The 18,717-nt window shown below is 40.7% G+C and overlaps 3 protein-coding genes across 9 annotated transcripts in view; 1 reads left to right on the top strand and 2 right to left on the bottom strand.

Annotated features, from left to right (window-relative positions):
• The window catches only part of MED21 (mediator complex subunit 21), a 1,150,573-nt gene that overhangs the window by 885,767 nt on the left and 246,089 nt on the right, over positions 1-18,717 (bottom strand). Inside the window, exon 1 of one of the 7 annotated variants that reach the window (XM_050746788.1) lies at positions 2,747-2,750. The exons of the other annotated variants lie outside the window; for them this stretch is intronic. The gene's annotated coding sequence lies outside the window, so the exon portion shown is untranslated. Of the gene's footprint in view, positions 1-2,746; positions 2,751-18,717 lie in introns of those variants that run through there. 7 annotated transcript variants of the gene reach the window in all.
• Positions 1-18,717, top strand: part of BHLHE41 (basic helix-loop-helix family member e41) — a 348,201-nt gene that overhangs the window by 303,503 nt on the left and 25,981 nt on the right. The window lies entirely within an intron of this gene.
• The window catches only part of SSPN (sarcospan), a 112,368-nt gene that overhangs the window by 69,424 nt on the left and 24,227 nt on the right, over positions 1-18,717 (bottom strand). The window lies entirely within an intron of this gene.

The following is an 18,717-nucleotide window of genomic DNA, read 5'->3' as shown; positions in this document are numbered from 1 at the left end:
CTTGTACAAAAACAGGGTAAAATTTAATAGCTACAAATATAAAATGGTATAACTAGAAGGAAAAGAAAAGTCAACCATGAATACAAATGCAATATAGAAAAGGGCTGGCTTATATTTGACAATGAACTGAATAAATCAATAATAAGAGTGTCACTGGAATATAAGCCAATATAAATTTAGGATATTTTGATGTCTGTCATCACGTCCCAGGTTTATTTGTTTAGAGAAAGAGTCTGACTCTGTCACCTTGGCTGGAATACAGTGACAGCCTAGAAAACAGGGCCTCAAGCAGTCCTTCCACTTCGGCCTCCCAAAGTGCTGGGATTATATCATAGGTTTAGATGTGTGAATGTCATTCTGTGTTAGACCCAAACAGCATGATGCTGAAATAGACTAAGAATCACCTGGTGAGATTCTTTAAAACAAAGACTCCAGCGCCTAACACTGTAAATATGACATAGTAAGTTCTTGGGAAGGATCCTGAGAATCCATTTTAAACAAGCTTGTGCCATGATTCATATGCAGGTTGGTCTCTGAAGCATGCTTTGAGAAACACTGCTCTCAAGAATGATCAATTCTTTTTAGTCTCTTTAGTCACTCTGTCTGCAGTTCAGGTGATTATCAGTGGTATGTGATGCTGCTGTGACTTTCAGTTGAGTGATCTGCTTATTGGGCTTTGCACAGACCTGAGAATTAAGATAAACTACATTAATGTGCAGGCCATCTACTTCTGATTTTTATTTCTTTATTAAGATAAACACTCAAATGATATGTACCATGATTGAACATTCTTCTGTCCTCTAAGTTTCTTGAGAGCAGGGACTGCTTTTGTTCACCTTGGTGGCCTTGGTGTTTAGCACAGTGGAGTTCACAAATAATTTTAATTTGTTGAATACTAGACAAAATGTAATTGATTTATTAATCTAAATTATATAAGAGATAACATATCAGTATTTAAAGAATTATAAACCCATAGTTTGAATGTCTTTATCTCCTCCAAAATTCATATTGAAACTTAATTCTCTCTAAAATTCAGTTGTTGACAATGTGGCAATATTAAGAGGTGGGGCCTTTAAGAAGTGAATAAGCCATGACGGCTGCTCCCTCTTAATGAGATTAATGCCCTTTTAAAGGAGGCTTCAGGATGCATTCAGCTAGCTAACTACCTTACTCTTTCTGTTCTCACTTGCCCTTTTGCCTTCTGCCATGTGACGACACAGCAAGAAGGCCCTCAGAAGATGCTGACACCTTGATCTTGGACTTCCCAGCCTCCAGAACTGTAAGAAACAAATTTCAACTCTTTATAAATTACCCAATCTTAGGTATTCTGTTAGAGCAGCACAAACAGACTAAAACAAATGGAAAATGTTTACTCACTTATTCTTGTGCTAGACATTCACCCAATTTTACCTGTTCTGGTTCTGAGGTTTCAGAGACATTTCAGATTACCTTAACAATTGATTACTACTTATTATAGAGAAGGTATTAATTGCCTTCTTAAGAAAAACATTGTGTCTTACTCCCCACGCCACATTTAACTCTTAGTCCATTCAGGTGTAAACCTTCCCTCTTTCAATAAAGGACTGCTTTCAGTTCTTCATGGTGTGAGTTGTAGCCATATTTGCATGCAAAGTTCTGAGGTCTCAAGCCTCATGTTTTCTTGTTTTCTTCATTAGCAGACACACACACACACACACACACACACACACACACACACACACGTCTTGAAGCATATTGTGTTTGAATCTGCCTAATCCTCTTCTAACTCCTCATCAGGTCTAGTTAAACATCCTTCTACCAATTCATCAACTTAATTTGGGTATTACTCTATATTTACATAGTTTTTCAGGCAACATATTAACTTATCTTCCCAAGCTTTCGGATCGTTTTGAAGTTGTATCTTAATGGGATTTCTCCTGCTGTCATGAAAATTTTACTCCTTTAACCAAGCAAAACTCTTTAAACCAAGTTATATTATGGTTTCCTTATAAAGGCAATCCTTGCTCACCACTTTAAATTTGAGCTTTACTAAATTGTTTCATTCACTAAACTGTTGTAGTACACATTTGCATGCCATGTTTTGAAGTTTACTTACTAAAGTTACAGGTTTCAAAATAAAAAGTATGTCCCCTGGTGAAAGTTAATGATATTGGAGCGGTTTCATTGATAAGACCAAAATGCTGAAGGCTAGCTTTACTTTCTTCAGCTCCATGAAGGGCTTCTGGGGAAGAGATCTCTAGTAACTAGTTATCCATGTCTAGATAGAATAAATAAGGGCTTAAGTTAAAGCAGGAGAGCCACAAATTTATCAGCAGAAGGAACTCATGCTATTAACAGTATGCTGAGGGTAAGAATAGCAAATGTGTCAGAAAGTTTGGGCCTTCATTGACCTAAAAGAAAGATTGGCTCAGGGGCTATCTTGAAGCCCTATTGAGCAGAATTATAAAAAGAAAAATGATTAACTGCATAGGTGATTCTTGTAATAATTTTTCTCAAGTTAAAACAAAAAAAAGAGTTTTGATATTATTTGCACATAAGATGATCAAATTAGATAGCAACAGGTACCCAAACAATAAATGAGGAGTTGACCAAATGGACTGGCCAGGGATACGTTTCACAGATGAATGATAAATGTCTGGATGACAAAATATGCACCAAAAACATTCATTTGCTCACTTCTTAATTCAATAATACTGTCTAGGTACTTATTAAATGCCAGATGGTATTCTAGACCACCGGTCCCCAACCCCCCGGCCATTGACTGGTACCTGTCCATGGCCAATTAGGAACAGGGCTGCACAGCACAGGGTGAATGGCTGGTGAGTGAGCATTACCGCCTGAGCTCCCACTTCTGTCAAATCAGTGATGGCATTAGATTCTCATAGGAGCATGAGCCCTATTGTGAACTGCACATGCAAGGAATCTAGGTTGTGCTCTTTGTGAAAATCTAACTAATACTTCATGATGTGAGGTGGAACAATTTCATCCCAAAACCATTCTCCACACCATGTCTGTGGAAAAATTGTCTTCCATGAAACTGGTCCCTGGTGCCAAAAAGATTGGGGAACCACTGCTCTAGGCACTTGAACAAAAGAGAGACCCCGACCTTGTGTAGTTTACATTTAATTTGGGGAGGCTAACAATAAAAAATAAATATAATAAATAAGTAAATCATAAAGTATGTTAAGAAATGATAAGCAATGAGGAAGAAGGAAAAAAGCAGAGCCAATTAAGGGGGATCAGGAGTACAGTGGTGGGCGCTAAATTGCAGAATTAGATGGGGCAGGGCAGGCAAAGAGTTGAGCAAAGATTTGAAGAGATGGAGTGAACCCAGAGGATGCCATTGGGAAGACTGCTCCAGGCAGAGAGCTAAAGCCAAGACCCTCAGGCATAGGTACCTGGTAGGTTCAAGAAGCAGCAAGCAGGCCACATGGGTGGAATGGAGTAAAGGGAAAGAAACAGAGGAGGAGATTATAGGTAAGAGGGGTGGAAACTGATCGTGAAGGGCTGTGTAGACTTCAGTCAATACTCTGAATTTCACTATCAGTAAAATGGAAGCCATGCAAGGTTTGAAGCACAGGGAAGACAGGCAGAACATGACTTTGATTTTTTTTTTTGAGACAGAGTCTTACTGTGTCACCCAGGTTGGAATGTAGTGGCACAATCTCAGCTCACTGCGACCTCTGCCTCCTGGGTTCAAATGATCATCCTGCCTCGGCCTCCCAAGTAGCTGGGACTACAGATGTGTGCCGCCATGCCCAGCTAATTTTTGTATTTTTAGTAGAGACAGGCATGTGGGCCAGGCTGGTCTCGAACTCCTGACCTCAAGTGATCTGCACCCCCCCTTGGCCTCCCAATGCGCCAGGGTTACAGGTGTGAGTCACCGCACCCGGTTAACTTTGATTTTTTTAAATGCCCACTCACACTGCTGTGTTAGGAATAGGCTGAAGAGGGAAAGGGGCCTTCATGAGGCTCAGGATAAGATGAGAGATAGTAGTGGTTCTGGTATGGGTAGTCGCAGTCAAGATAATAGATAAGGGAGACTAGGATGATAGCAGGTTATGAGTAAGGAAGAAAAATGGTTCAAGAACTACCATAGACAAATTGTATCCCACAAAGGAAAAATTCACACAGTCCCTGTATGTTGATATTGTTTATACTGAATATTGCTGCTTGCATAATTTTTCAAAGTGATTGACAGCATTTGATGTAAAGATAAGTTTGCCCTGGCTCTTATTGTAAAATAGCAGAGTGATTTATCTTGAAACTGAACACATTGATGTTATTTGTATGTTCAGATTGCAGTGATTACTTAGACCCGCAAAAAAATATAAATTGACTTTAAAAATAAATTGGAAGCTCATTTAATAGCAAAAGGCCACTTGGAGGGACAGGGGTAAATGAGGAATATAAAATAAGGGTTCACTTGTATACAAGGGCATTTTCCTATTTTCTTTATCTTGATCAAATATTAAATATCATAGACTGAGACACCCTATGCTGTTGGATTCTCTCTTTGAAAATAGAGTTCAACCTATCCCTTGTAGCCTGGATCAAACAGTGCAGTGCCTGCTCCAACCAGGACAGATCTGGTTCCAGCTTCTCACCCCTTCTGCACTCCCCAGACCTTTGTGCTGAAATTTCCCAGTCTTGCCCTCAGTGACTGATAGTGCTTCAAGGAACAGGTTTACCCAGACGTGCGGAATCATCTACAAACGCTTATCAAGAGGCAGATGTCACAGCCAATCCCCTTCATGGTCCAGACTCTTACAGAGAGGATCCCTTCTCTAATAGGGGATCCTGATCAAGGGCCATCCATTCAGTTACCCATTCAATGAATGGATACTGTCTCCCAGGCACTGGGCTTGGTACTCAGGATGCCATTCAGGGAGCATTTGCTGCTGCTGGAATGTTAGAAGTGGGCTTTTTGGTTTTTTTTCATTCAGTCAACATCTGCCTCTTTGTAGGTTCTGCTTCCATTTGGGATTCTGTCCTCTGGAGAGGAGTACTAAAAAATCATACCTATTCCTGCAACCACTCATCAGCCCTTCTGCCTTTGTAAACATAACCATTCTCATGAACGGGTGCAGACTGAATCCTACTTCTTAAAACATGAGCTACCCTGGAACAGCTTCTGCCATCATCCAGAAAGACAAAACCACTGATGGCTCAGTGGGGCATCCCCCTTGCACTGTTCTACCTGCCCCACCTGTGGGATCTTCACCTGAGTGCACACAACCCATCTTTCCAGACCTCCGGGACACTATGGGCTCCCCTGATGTTCTTCTGGTGGCCAGTCTTTAGTCTGGTCATGCTGCCTAGGTATCTTCCCCGCCTGTTCCAGTTTACTTATTTTTCCCACCATTGTTTCTAGGGTATTAACCAAACTCCTGCCTGCATGACTAAATTAATTCATTGGGCAGAGAGTTTGCCTTGGGGCCCCTCTGTGGCCTTAGATGACCCCTTCTTTCTGCCCAGGGCATGTCCCAGCAGGGTCACACCTCTCAGCCCATCACCCTCTGTCAGTCTGTCACAACCCATGGCTGGTTCTGCACTCCAGGCAGCTCCACCTCCCCTCCCCATCCAGCCTGGCCAGGGCTGAGTGGAGCCAGGCTCCAGCCATGTGCAGAGGTGCCTTTCCTGACCCCAGAGCTGGTCACATGGCTGCTGTGCCCATGAGGAGACTTAATGAAAAGCAAAAGGGCAAAGGAGAGCGTGGCCTAACCTAGCTCCTGACCAGCTGTCTCTGCTGTTGTCAGTCGCATTGGAAGGTATCCTGACCCCAGATCTCCTCCTCTGTGCCTCTGAGCTTGACCACACAATGGACTCTACTGGCAAGAGCAGGCAGTCAATGTCCTGCCCATAGTATGAGGCCAATATTGTACTAGCGTTCAGCTAAGACTCACAACACCTTGCTTTAAAGGAACCACTGTGTGCAGTGGGCAAGCCAGAGAGTCCTAGACACAAAGCAAAAAGGGGTTCCAGGGGTCTGCTGCAGGAGCAGCCCTGCCCTGAGGCGCCTCAGCTGTGTGTGTGCAGCAACCCTCTACCCAGCCTTCCTCAGCCAGGACTCATCTGCCTCTTCTGGTTATCAAAAGAATTGCTGCAGACTGTTCAGAGTGGACCAGCAAAATCAGAGGGACTTCCTGCAGATCCTGTAATGCAGGTGGTAGGAGTTCCTGTCACTCAGAGCCTGAGGGGCCATGACCAAGCAGTCAAGCCTTCTCAGTTCCTACCAGGTTGTTGTCTGGGGAGATGGATGTGCCCAGGAAGGTTATGAGTCTGTTTACAGAACGTGGGCAGGGTAGGCCGCTACACTAGCATATTATGGGGAGGAAATGCCCATAGTGGGAAGTAAGGATTCACAAATTCAAATGAATTAGAAAGAAAGGGAAAGGAAAGAAGGGAGGAGGAAAAGAAGACAGAGAAAGAAAAGAAAGAAGGATGGATGGGAGGGAGGAAAAGAAGGAAGAAAAGAAGGAAAAAGAAAGAAAGATTATAATAAAGTGGGAAAGAGCTGAACAATGCATAGGAGTTGGCATTTAAGATGATCACATCAAGCTACACGAATTAATATCCTACTTGTGTTTTTTGAAATAATTAAAATCAACATATTTTCTGCCTCCTAAAACAAAACCTATTCTCCATTTCTAGTTGCCTTAGATTTGGGAATTTAAGGAAAAAAAGAAAAAGACAAAGTAACTGCTCCTTCATGATGACTTTACCACAGGTCAGAAGGTAGATAATGAGATTTGTGGGGTTTTCCTTATGAAAATACTTTGAATCCTAAATAAAATGTTAAAAGGAGAAATGAGTACATTGCCCATCTGGACCCAAGAAACAGCTGATTTCTTCATAAAGAGGCCATACAATGGTCAAGACATTGACCTTTGTCCCATAGTTTAGGGTTGCCATAGCGTCACTGAGTCACTTAAATCTAATCAAAAACTGGGAAATATTCATTTTGTCAAAGCAGAATGAAGCAAGGGTATAGAATATAGCCATGAACTGTCTAGAGACAATTAACAGGGACTTCAAAGTTACCTTGACCATGATTTCTAGTGTTTTCAGCCTAGCACAATAATCTGGGTATGTGTGAGCATTCTCCCAGATTTTTTTTAAAAGAAGCAAAATGAGTCATCTGAACTGCCTGAGAGTGTCAGTGTGGCATTGATAATTATGAGTACAGTATATCCAATGTGAATTTTTGTGGGCCTGAGGATGAGTTGATCCAATTTGAATGGACCAAAGTTAATTCACTCCAATTTACTCAAAAATGCTTATGTGTAAAACCAAGACTCCAGGGTCCAAGAGTGAGAATGTATTTCCCAGAAGTCAGTTTACTTTATTAATGGTATAGAATTAGCCATCAAAGAACCACCTTCCACATGATCATTGTATCCTAGACAGTTGCAAACAAAAGAACTTGCAGTAAAATCTGCAATCACTTTGTGAAGTCAGCAGCCACTTTTGTTAATTATTAGCCAATACAAAGTTAAGGTGCTATGAATCTGCACCTGGAAAACGCTACCACAAACAAAACAGCACTAACAAGATTGGGCTGCATGCCATTCATCTGGAGAGCAGAGCTGTTTTTACTAAACACGAAAAAGCATCTGAAAAGAGCTACCTGTATAGAACAAAGTAAAGATCCCTGCTCGAAACTTTTTCCCCCGATATATGATACCTCAAATTTACCATTAGAAATATATTTGTTTAAATGAAAATGGTACAGTATTCAGCACACTAGATTTAGAGTCAGACACCTGGATTCTAAAACTCAGGCACCACAGGCAAGTCCTCAAACGCTATGGGCCAGTTTCCTCATATGCAAAACCGTGATACACAAACCTACGCTACAAACCTCACAGGGTTGTTTTTCATGTCCAGCTAGATCTCGCTGTGTCCTCTACAGCAACCGTACTTCCTGCCAACCACCTTTACAGAGCGTGTCTTCCTGAGCTGCTCTCTATATTTGTCCCTTTTAAAAATTATTTTCTATGAAACTTCTGTCACAGTCAGCAGTGTGTCAATTGTCTGGAATCTTTCTTGTCATTGTCAGGGGTTTCTCCGCATCACATGTTTCGCTGTCAGTGAACATTCCAGGCGATGACCAGTGGAAGAATCCGCGGGCCTCTCTGAGCTACTCGGTTGCTTTGTTTGTTACTCAGCCTCCATGAGGGACCTCTTCAGTCAAAGGAAGAACAGGTGGTGTGAGGCTAATTATCACTCTGTGGTCCTCCCTTTCTCATTTCCCTTTTTTGTCTTTCTAGTCATGCTTTATTTGCATCTTTACCCTACCATTCGAGGTAGATGCCATCTCTGCTCCCTCACACCCTGGCTTAGCACTTCCTTTCCCAAGTTCGAATGAAAATACTGTGGGCTTTCTAATGCTGCAGACAGCGGTTCTAATCCTGGCTCGGGTATTTGTGAGCTATGTGATTAACGGTGACTTCTCTGAACTTGTATCTCCTCATCTGTGTAAACGGAAGTCATGTGTACTTCACGGAGTTCTGGTGTGAACTAAAAGGAGATTGTATTCGTGCATCTTAATCACACAAGGTAGCCAACAAATACTGATTTCTTTACTCCTTTAGATATGCTTTCTTCCTTTTGTTCTTTGCCATGTCTTACTTTCATTCTAAGATTCTTTACCATCAAAGTTCTTTGCACTTTCCTTCTCAATCTGCTCCCAATCTTCTTCTTCATCTTTCCTCAGCCCTTTGAGCAAGCACTTCAGCTGAATGGTTACACTCAGGAGCTTTTGTCTGAGAGAGGTGAGGTTCAGAACTCAGAATTTCTACCTGCCAGCTCTATCACAAGGAAACTACTGACTTGCCCTGTTCACTGGGGCTATCAACAGGACTCACCCCACAGGTTGCTGTGGTAACAATGTAATGGTACCTGGGAAAAGCTTAGCACAGTGGGCTTCATATGCAGTAAGTGGCCATTAATGTTAGCTCTATTTTTTGTGCCCCTGATTCATAATTAAATCTTGCTCTTTCCTTCACATTTATCATGAATGATTTGCCTTCATGTTCTTCTAGCTTCAAATTTCCTCTTTCAGATTAACTCTTCCTCTTTCTGCCAAATTGCTCTCTTGCCTACACATATATTAACAAAACCATCCAGTGGTCATTACTCTATTACTGAGGTGCATGAAGACTCTTTTTTAAAGTTAGTGTACATATTCCTTTTGAGGCTTTCAGGTTGTGTGCCATTACCATTTAAGGGTAAAGTGAGGGTCACATTTATGTTATTGAAGGTTTGATGATCTTTTGCTCTTTTCCTCTGTCCACAACACCATCCCCTTCCATTTCCAGATACGTGCTCCCATCCCTGTCATCTGCAGCCCTCCTTTCCGTGTTAGTAATTGTTTCTTCTTCAATTTTCACCCTCTCATCTTCTAATTCACCTTTCCCTGATCAGTCTGAACAAGTAACTTTAACTTGTGATTCACTATTATTTGATTTACCCAATTTAAGAAGAAAGAGGTGTTACCCAATGGCCTTGCTGTATACCATGAATACACTAGTTATAACTTTAAAAGCAGCCATCTGCCAAGTTCTTCTCATTTGATATTCATAGAACATAGTTTTGCTTTTCTCCCCCTAAAAAGTCGATATTCCATAAAGAATAGATGTTCTCTAGTAATCTGATAGAGATCTAGATATCACTACTAACACAGTTTCCCATTATAAAAATTAATCTATCCTGAGCTCCATAGACTCTTTTCTCTGTTATTATACTGTCATGCCCAGCTTCCTCACCATACACTACCATCACCATCCCTCAAACCTCGGGCCCAAACCCCACTACTTCCTCATATAATTCTGGTCCAGGATCTGATGTGGCCCCATGTTCCTGGGCCCAATTCTACTCTGCCCTAGACCTCTCTGCCCCTTAATCTGCATCCTGATCATACACAAACAGAAAACACTCCATGAGATTCATATCAACAATAATTGAATGTACAGAGGATACTGGGTTCTCAGCTGAAATATTTACCTACTCTATCTCAGTTAATCGTTATAGGTACCATTTGTTCCCATTTTATAAATTAGAAAGGTTAAGTAACTTCCCCACGGTCACTTAATTAGTCATTCTGTAAGTCATTTAACTAGTGCCAGAACCTGAAGCCACATTTGTCTGATTCCAAAGCCTGCCTCCTTTCTGCTTAGTGCCTCCTTAAGAGGCACTGGTGAAGGAGGCAGGGAGGATCTCCCTGGAACTCTACAGAGTTTCAGCAAGGCCCGGCTACTAAGATTTCAGGTGCCGTACTCTAACGCAATGTTGTTCTGAACATGGAAGTCTGTCTTGCATCTATAGGTTACTGCTCAGTGCAAGGCTCGGAGCTAGGTACTCGTGTGTAACGGTGAATCACACACATGGGCTGCCCTCAAAAAGCTTACTGTAGAGTAAAGCAGCTTGGTATTCCAGATCAACCGAGGGTGACTTACAGAAAATCTTCATGAACCCTGTCATATTTTGACATATCAGGGACCTAAATGAAAAGTGAAAAATATAGAAACGGGCCTTGTCATAGTGCCTTTTTGAGTGACTACTCAGGTTCAAGAGAAGTAAGCCCAAGATAAGGTTTTTGCCATAGGTTTTTTTGCACATATCTGCTCTAAATGTAACCACTACAAAAGCAAAGGATGGTAGTCTTTCTGAGGCTGCTCCAAGTTTTTCCACAAGGGGTACCCCATGACTGAGTTCTTTCACTGAGCAGAACAAATGTTCAGAGGCACTGACCTTCCTTGCCCTTGGCTGCTTCAGGAATCATAGCTCATAGTTCTTCTGCTTCTGGGCTCCTTCTCATTGTTCAGGTTCTAGCTGAAGTATCATCTCCTAAAAGAAGTCTGTCCTGACTATTTTATCTAAAGTGAACCCCATTCCCCATACCACCACTCTCTGTCATATTCCCTTGTTCTCAGGAACTCAGGAAAATTAGCCTCTAAACCTCAGTTTTCTCATTTGTTAAATGGAAGTGACTGTAGTGCACATTCCTCATAGGGTTGTGAGGATCAAACGAGTTAATATATGTAAAGCACTTTGAACCCTGCTTGGATCTTATTAAGCACTATCCTTCCATCAGGAGGAACCATAAGCTACTAGTTCTCACAACTTAGACTTCACTATGAGAGCTAAGCATAGCCACAATAGTCCTGATGATTGGGACCACTGGGACATCAGCTACTCAGCACTCAAGAAGGACTAGAAACCAGAATTCGTGGAAGACCTTGCAACAGACATGCAACAGGAGTCCAGAAGTTCCACCACCTACAAAAAAGGTTGTGTCCTTCCAACCACGCTGACTGCAAGCCTCTGTAATCACATTTTCTAAAAATAAACCAAGGCTCAGAATGGTGTCACCAGCAGTTCTTGTGTTTATTCATTTATGCACACATTCATTCAAAAAATATTTAAGTACTTAGTGTGTGGCAGGCACTATTCTAGGTGACGGAACACAGCAGGGCATGAATCATTCCAGGTCACTGCTCTCATGGAGCTCAAATGCCAGTAGAGGAGAAAGGAAATAAGAAAACAAACAAATAGATAAAATATTCTTAGACAGTGATAGATACTTTGAATACTCCAATAATAATGAAGATTATAATAATACTTCAATAAAAATGATGATGATAATATTAGCAGCTAAACTTATATAGATAGTGCTTAAAAGATCCAAGCAGGGTTCAAAGTGCTTTACATATATTAACTCGTTTGATCCTCACAACCCTATGAGGAATGTGCACTACAGTTACTTCCATTTAACAAATGAGAAAACTGAGGTTTAGAGGCTAATTTTCCTGAGTTCCTGAGAACAAGGGAATATGACAGAGAATGGTGGTATGGGGAATGGGGTTCACTTTAGACAAAATAGTCAGGACAGATTTCGTTTAGGAGATGATACTTCAGCTAGAACCTGAACAATGAGAAGGAGCCAGCCTTGGAATGCTGTGGGGGAAGAGCATTCCTGGCAGAGGGAACAAGTGCTACGGCCCAGAAGCAGCTACACAGCAGGTATGTTTTAGGAGAAGAAAAATGGCCAGCATGACTGGAATGAAGTGCTGAGTCAGACAATGGCAAGATGAAGTTGGAAGGGAGGCTGCAGCCAGATAAGATAGGCCCTTACTGGGCATAGTAAGAGCTTGAGTTTTCTTCTAGGAACAACAGGAAGACGTTGAAGGGTTTAAGATGGGAAGTGATATGGTACATACATTTTAAAAATATGACTGGCTCCTGTGTGGGAGAGTGGACTATGAGACACAGATAAGGAATGAACTAGGGAGAACAGCTAGAGGCTATTGCAGGGATACAGGTGAATGGTGAGGGTGATGAGAACTATTGTTGCAGTAGGGAAGTGGTCAAGATATGTTTTGGAGGTAGAGTCTGCATGATTGGCTGTTGGATTAAAATAGAGTGATAAGGGAGAGATGGCATTTATGATTACCGTGGTTTTGCCCTGACATAGTGACTTTTGAGAGCTGATTATTAAATTGTCAGGAATTTTGCAAGCCAGTTGCTAAACATAGCCGTTATTAAAAATTAAATGTTAGAAATTTACAATTATATAAATTATATTAGGCAAAAGTAACACATGCCTAAAACTTATCACTTCCTAATTGTTTTACTTATACCACATTTTTTATTGTTATCTATGATCTTGAGGTTATTGATGGCTACATATCTGTTTGGTGGAAACATTACTTAATGGTAAGCTGGTGCACATCTTTCCTGCAAGCAGTGACCTCACATTGGTTACTTTAAATTAGCCACGGTGGGACTATTTACACCATGGAAATGAGCAAATGTGACAGATCAGGGCTTCTTCACTTACTGTTTTGTGGATTGCCTAGAATGAAGAAAATGATGAGGGAAATGTCAATAATGCAGATTAGACTTAAAAGTGTATTGCGTTTGTAGTCACTGAATTATGAATAGCATAAAATATTGAGAAATTCTTCTTTCAGGATTCAAAAGTATTATCTGGTGTGACATCTCTTTCCCCTCCTTCTCTCTTTCAATCTAGGGACTAAGCATTATCCAAAAGCAATGGTTACATTACTGCATTGGATGAGACAAATTCTAGTTGCTTCGTTTTGTTTTTATTTTCTACCACGCAGGGGCACATGAGGAAGATGTGACCAGGTATGGACAAAATTCTAAGATATATTTATTTTATCCACATGTAGCATAGTGTGTTAGAAAATTGTGCAGCCCTGTTACAAGAAATTTGTACTAGATCCCCCTGGACCACGGGGAACCTTTAAGTATGCTGAGGGTCAGGTCTTGTCATGCAAAGGTAAATTAGATCCTCTGCATGAGCTAAACTGCAAGCTCCATGGGGGCAGGGAGCTTTGTCTGTTTGTTCACTGATTTACTCCCAAGAACTCTGAATAGTGCCTGACACACACTAGGTATTTAGTGTTGAATGAATAAATGATTTGTTTTTCAATGCAATAGCGAAAGCTTTCTGTGAAAGGGTGCCTCAGAAAAGCTTAGAACCCAACTGAGGACTTTAAGAGGGCAGTTGTGCTGGGTAACAGCAAGAGAAAAATAACACAAGGTATGTGATTTTTCTTTTATGGTTGAGAAGAGATCTAAATAGGGAAATAATGCCAGTTCTAATCTAAATATTTTGGAATGAACTGTAACTTCCTTCAGTTTCTCTCTAGCCTCTCCAAAAGGATTTAGCAATGTTTGGTGGTTTTGCCTAGGTATTTTAACAAAAGTTGATCTCATGCTGGCATTATAGCACAGTTGTATTTTTTTCCTCAAGAAAACCTGTTCAAAAGACTAACAGGGCACTCAAGCGTTCTCTGAGAGAAAGAACAGTCATAGAAATATTAAAATATAGACTTGCCCCTTTTTTTCCTAAGTTCCACCTGAAAAGCCCACCAAAATGTGCCATTCCAGTGCGTGAAAAGCAATGCGGAAGAATTTCTGTATCTCAAAAAATTCTGGAAATGATTATTACAGCAAGTCATTTCTCAACCACTGTTCACACTGGCCGATGAATAGCATTCTTGAGTTCTCCAGTGAGCAGAGCCAAACAAGTGACTTCAGACTTCAAAATCCCAGGAGTGATTTTGGCCTGGCTCTGATTTTCCCAGAGGCAAAATTATCCTCCTGCAGAATACATCACAAATCCCTGTGAGGACTGTCCCTTTCCAGGTCTTAAGAGAGGGCTAAAAAAATCGAAAGCCTTATGCCTCTTTCCAAAATCCACTAACACTCAGCATTTGGCTTTATGCTCGTTTATGACAAAATATTCTCAACCGTGGGGCCTCAAGGGTTTCCCTTAAAATATTTTTTTAGTAAGCAAATACATTATAATGATGCAGATGACTCCCCAAATTAAACATGTACAAGTATTTGCACAAAAATTTTAAAATGCTTCTCATTTGGCTTCCGTTTTAAAAGCACACTTGTAAACGAGCTCTTTTTCAAGGATATATAAATTGTATATACAGGACAAAGAAACAATGTAGTCATTCCAGGGAAAATAAAAACATTAACTTAAATGAAAAAAAAAATAATGAAACCAGTTTATAGCATCAGTCTGTGAAACTCAAACTGGGTAAGAGACTGAAATGTGACGATGCCATATTTGGGAGGGCGTCGCATACACATTAGCGAAACCTTTTACTGAACTTTGCTGCTCAGTGTCAAAATACCCAGCTGTGCGATGGTGCTACCAGGTGTTGTGGGAAGCCTGCTGTGTGAGACCTGGGAGGCGAAATAAAGCATCCCCGAGCTGCCCCAGAGTCAAACCCATTTCTGCTTTCTCCAAAGTGCTCCCTTTCTTGTGGCTAATGTGAGCTTGACCTTGAGCCCGTCCTGACACAATCAAGAAGAAGCTATAAACCATGGGTGCCCTAGGTTAGGATGGTGTTCAGTCGACCAGAAACATCTTCAAGTTTGAGACAGTCCCCCATATAGCATAGTTATGTGCCCATGTTTCTTCCTACCTTTCAGAAGATGTGAGGAAGTATTGACCTTGAGAGTATATGTGCACATGTACAAAAGGATTTAAATTCTAGAACCTCTCCTTAAAGATTTCAGGTGCATCATGGTTCACTTAAAGGCTCTAAAAATATTAAAATTAAAAAACATTTCAGGTGCAGTATGTATGGATGTGTGCATGCACATGTCTACTAATCTACATATGTTAACTGTATAATAAAAGGTGTAGTAATTGAGTAATGGGTTTTCCCATTATTTGGCTAACAAAAATTATAGCATATGCTCCACACAGACTATTTCCAAGGTATTATTATTGTTTTCGTTGCTGTTGTGGATGGTAACAGCAACAGGTACTGAGTAAAAATTATGCACCAGACACGTACATTTATTGTCTTGTTCAACTCTCACAAGAAACCTATAAGCTAGATAGGATTATTCATAAGAGAAAGATGGGTAGAATGAAGCTGAGAAAGGTGAAGTCACTTGCCACGGGGCAGCACTAGGGAAAGGGGAAGCTGGGCTTCAAGTCTGGTGTTTGGCTGCTCTAAAGCTGATTTTTTTTGCCCCCAAATAAAGTGAGCAAAATATGGAAATCATTAGGGACAGAATTTGACCTTTCTTTGACAATTTTAAAAATAATTCTTGCTTTCACAGTGCCCCTAAATCACCATTATGGTAGATGTATACAAATAAAAGGAATTGTAGATACATACAAATGCAAGGTAGATGTATACAAATACAAGGAATTAAGAGTTTCTAATCCCAAGAGTTATAGACAACTAGACTTTTATTGAATGTTTACAAACCCAGCAACACAAGCAAACAGCCATAGTGATGTTGACTTGGAATATAGAAACTCCATCAAATCTATTGCATCAGGTAAAGGGAGTAAGCTCTGTATTCACCAATTTATAGTAAGTGCTTCTCCACATAAGATAAATGTTCCAGAAGAAAAATCTACCATTACTTTAAAATCCAAGATGGCTTGAAGTTTTTCAAGTTGAAAACCTTAAACAGGAATAATGTGTGATGGAGAACAAAGAGAATTTCTGATTTTAAAAAATCCAGGCATTTGTGTGCATGTTGGGGGAGGTTGGGGAAGGCACCTGGCATGTCTGCGAGTGTGATAACACAGATGAGATCAGTAATTGCACTAGATTAGCCAGTCAGGAAGGGCATTTTGTCCACTGTAATTCTCATAACATCTTCATTTATTTTCAAGACATTTCTGAATGGAAATGTCACATAGAAGCACAACTGAGAGAATTTCATCCTAAAGCAAGCTTTTTAAAAAGAAAAATGCACCGTGTTACAGTCTTTAGAGGTCATGTTTTTACCTGATATAGACATAGTTTTAGAAAACCATGCCTGAAACAAGATGAAACTGGGTTAAAATATTATAGAATGCAAGATGCCAAAATCGTAAAACATTAAGTAGGGGAATTATGACCTGCTCCAACCCCGGAATTTTTCACTTACATCCACTCTGTAAAACAGCGCGTTGTGCTGGCCCGTTCTTTATCATCACACAAGCCTGCCTTGTTCATCTTTATCTCAAAAAGTCAGTTCTAAAGCATTCAACAGGATTATTCACTGTCTAGATTTTATTCAAATCAATTTAAGATCTCCTCCCCATCGGTGCCCAGAACAAAAATACAAACTGTGCAGCATCTTCATTTCCTTCAGAGTAACACAACTCCAGGCCAATCGCCCAATTCGAATTTGGGGAAGAAGCTGGTCACCCCAAAATAGCCCCCATGTAAGGCTTCACACACAGCCATGGAGATGGCCTGGCACTCAGCTGGCGGGAGGATGGGAAGGCAGCAGGGCTCGTGCAGATAGGTTCTCAATAAGAGCCCCATGTTAATTCATGGGTTGCTGGCCACAGATGAGTTATTTGAGTCCCTCCCTTGAGAGAAATTTATAAAACAGAATTCCAGACTATAGAATAAGCTTATCAATTGTCTTAAAAATCCCCAGGCATGTCTATTTTATAAAATTAAGCATTACTCATTAAATAAATATTAAGATATATTCTAGAATTCCAAAAAGTTGTCTTAACTACAATATTTGTAACAAGAAGATTCTATTAGTGCAAACGCAGAGGTACAAACATGCACCTGCCCCCTCCCACATACATTTTGAGAGCCTTGCTGTTAAACCCAAACTATAGCAACCTAACCACCTACCCATAGGACCTGTGGCTCTGCACACATTCACTTGATGATAGACAGGGGTAGATCGTTGAAAAGCAAGCACTTGCTCCCTTAAAAGCCTTCTATTGTCAGGCTTGCAGAGGAAGAGTGGGGAGAAACAAGTTCTGCATCTTTTATGGTTATTTCTGCTCACACAAAAATTTCTGATGTTGCATTAAGTAGTAATCAAAAAATACCTCCATGCCTTTTTTCATTTGTAAATAGTATGGCTGGGCTGGGGGTGGTGGCTCATGCCTGTAATCTCAGCACTTTGGGAGGCCAAGACAGGTGGAACACCTGAGGTCAGGAGTTCATGACCAACCTGGCCAACATGGTAAAACCCCATCTCTACAAAAATACAAAATTCAGCTGGGCATGATGGCAGGTACCTGTAATCCCAGCTACTCAGGAGGCTGAGGCAGGAGAATCACTTGAACCGGGAGGCGGAGGTTGCAGTGAGCCAAGATCATGCCATTGTACTACAGCCTAAGCTACAGAGCAAGACTCTGTCTCAAAAAAAAAAAAAAAAAAAAAAAAGAAAAAAAAAGAAAGAAAGAAAGAAAAACAAAACCCAAAATTATTTTTTTTTTATTTTCTCACATCCTACCTTCATTGCATATTGCTTTATTATATATGTTACAAGATGTCTTGGCTGAGCTAAAGCTCAGATGTGGATATTTCTAGAAAGTGGAATTAAGCAAGACTCTTACTTCACCTATCCACTTGTATTTATCAATTTGCTTACGTTTTGAAGAGCATCCTTGGAAAAAGAGTCAAACCCTACCAACCTGAAATCTTTGTTCAGGTACCTGAATCCTTGCTATCAGTCGTTTTAAAACCTGTGGGATAAACTTGCACTGCACATCGAAGCTTTATTCTTATATATTACTTAGCCTTGTGTGTTTGTAAGTAAAAGTATGTAATTTAAATACTGCTTTTTTGGTTGAATCAATCAAATCTTAAAGTTTAAAGCTTATTGACCTTATTGTCGGTAAATTAAAGGGAAATAATGATTTATTTTATTTTATTTTATTTTATTTTTGAGACAGTCTTGCTCTGTCATCCAGGCTGGAGTGCCGTGGCCGATCTCGGCTCACTGCAACCTCCTCTTCCCCAGTTCAAGCAATTCTCTTGCTTCAGCCTCCAGAGTAGCTGGGATTACAGGCCTGTGCCACCACATCTGGCTAATTTTTGTATTTTCAGTAGAGATTGGGTTTTGCCATGTTGGCCAGGCTGGTCTTAAACTCCTGACCTCAAGTGATCTGCCTGTCTTCACCTGAAGGCCAAGGTTTGAAGGATCACTCAAACACTGAACTGTTGACTCCCAGTTGTGGTATGGAGAGGCTGTGGTTCCTACTAATACTAAAGTTTAGGTGAATCAGTATTTTGAGGAATTAGATGACTAAATCAACTCATAGCAAAGAATCACTTCTGGGTGGTACAATTGAACAGCATAAATGTCCCTTACCATTCTTACATGGAAACGGGCGCAACAGGAGTCAGAACGAGGGTGAGACTGAGGGTGCTCCAAGAAGCCACCCTAAGAACG

The sequence above is a fragment of the Macaca thibetana genome, chromosome 11, assembly GCF_024542745.1.
Source record: "Macaca thibetana thibetana isolate TM-01 chromosome 11, ASM2454274v1, whole genome shotgun sequence".
In the NCBI taxonomy this organism is placed as follows: Eukaryota; Metazoa; Chordata; class Mammalia; order Primates; family Cercopithecidae; genus Macaca; species Macaca thibetana.
This window is presented reverse-complemented; position numbering and strand designations above follow the sequence as displayed.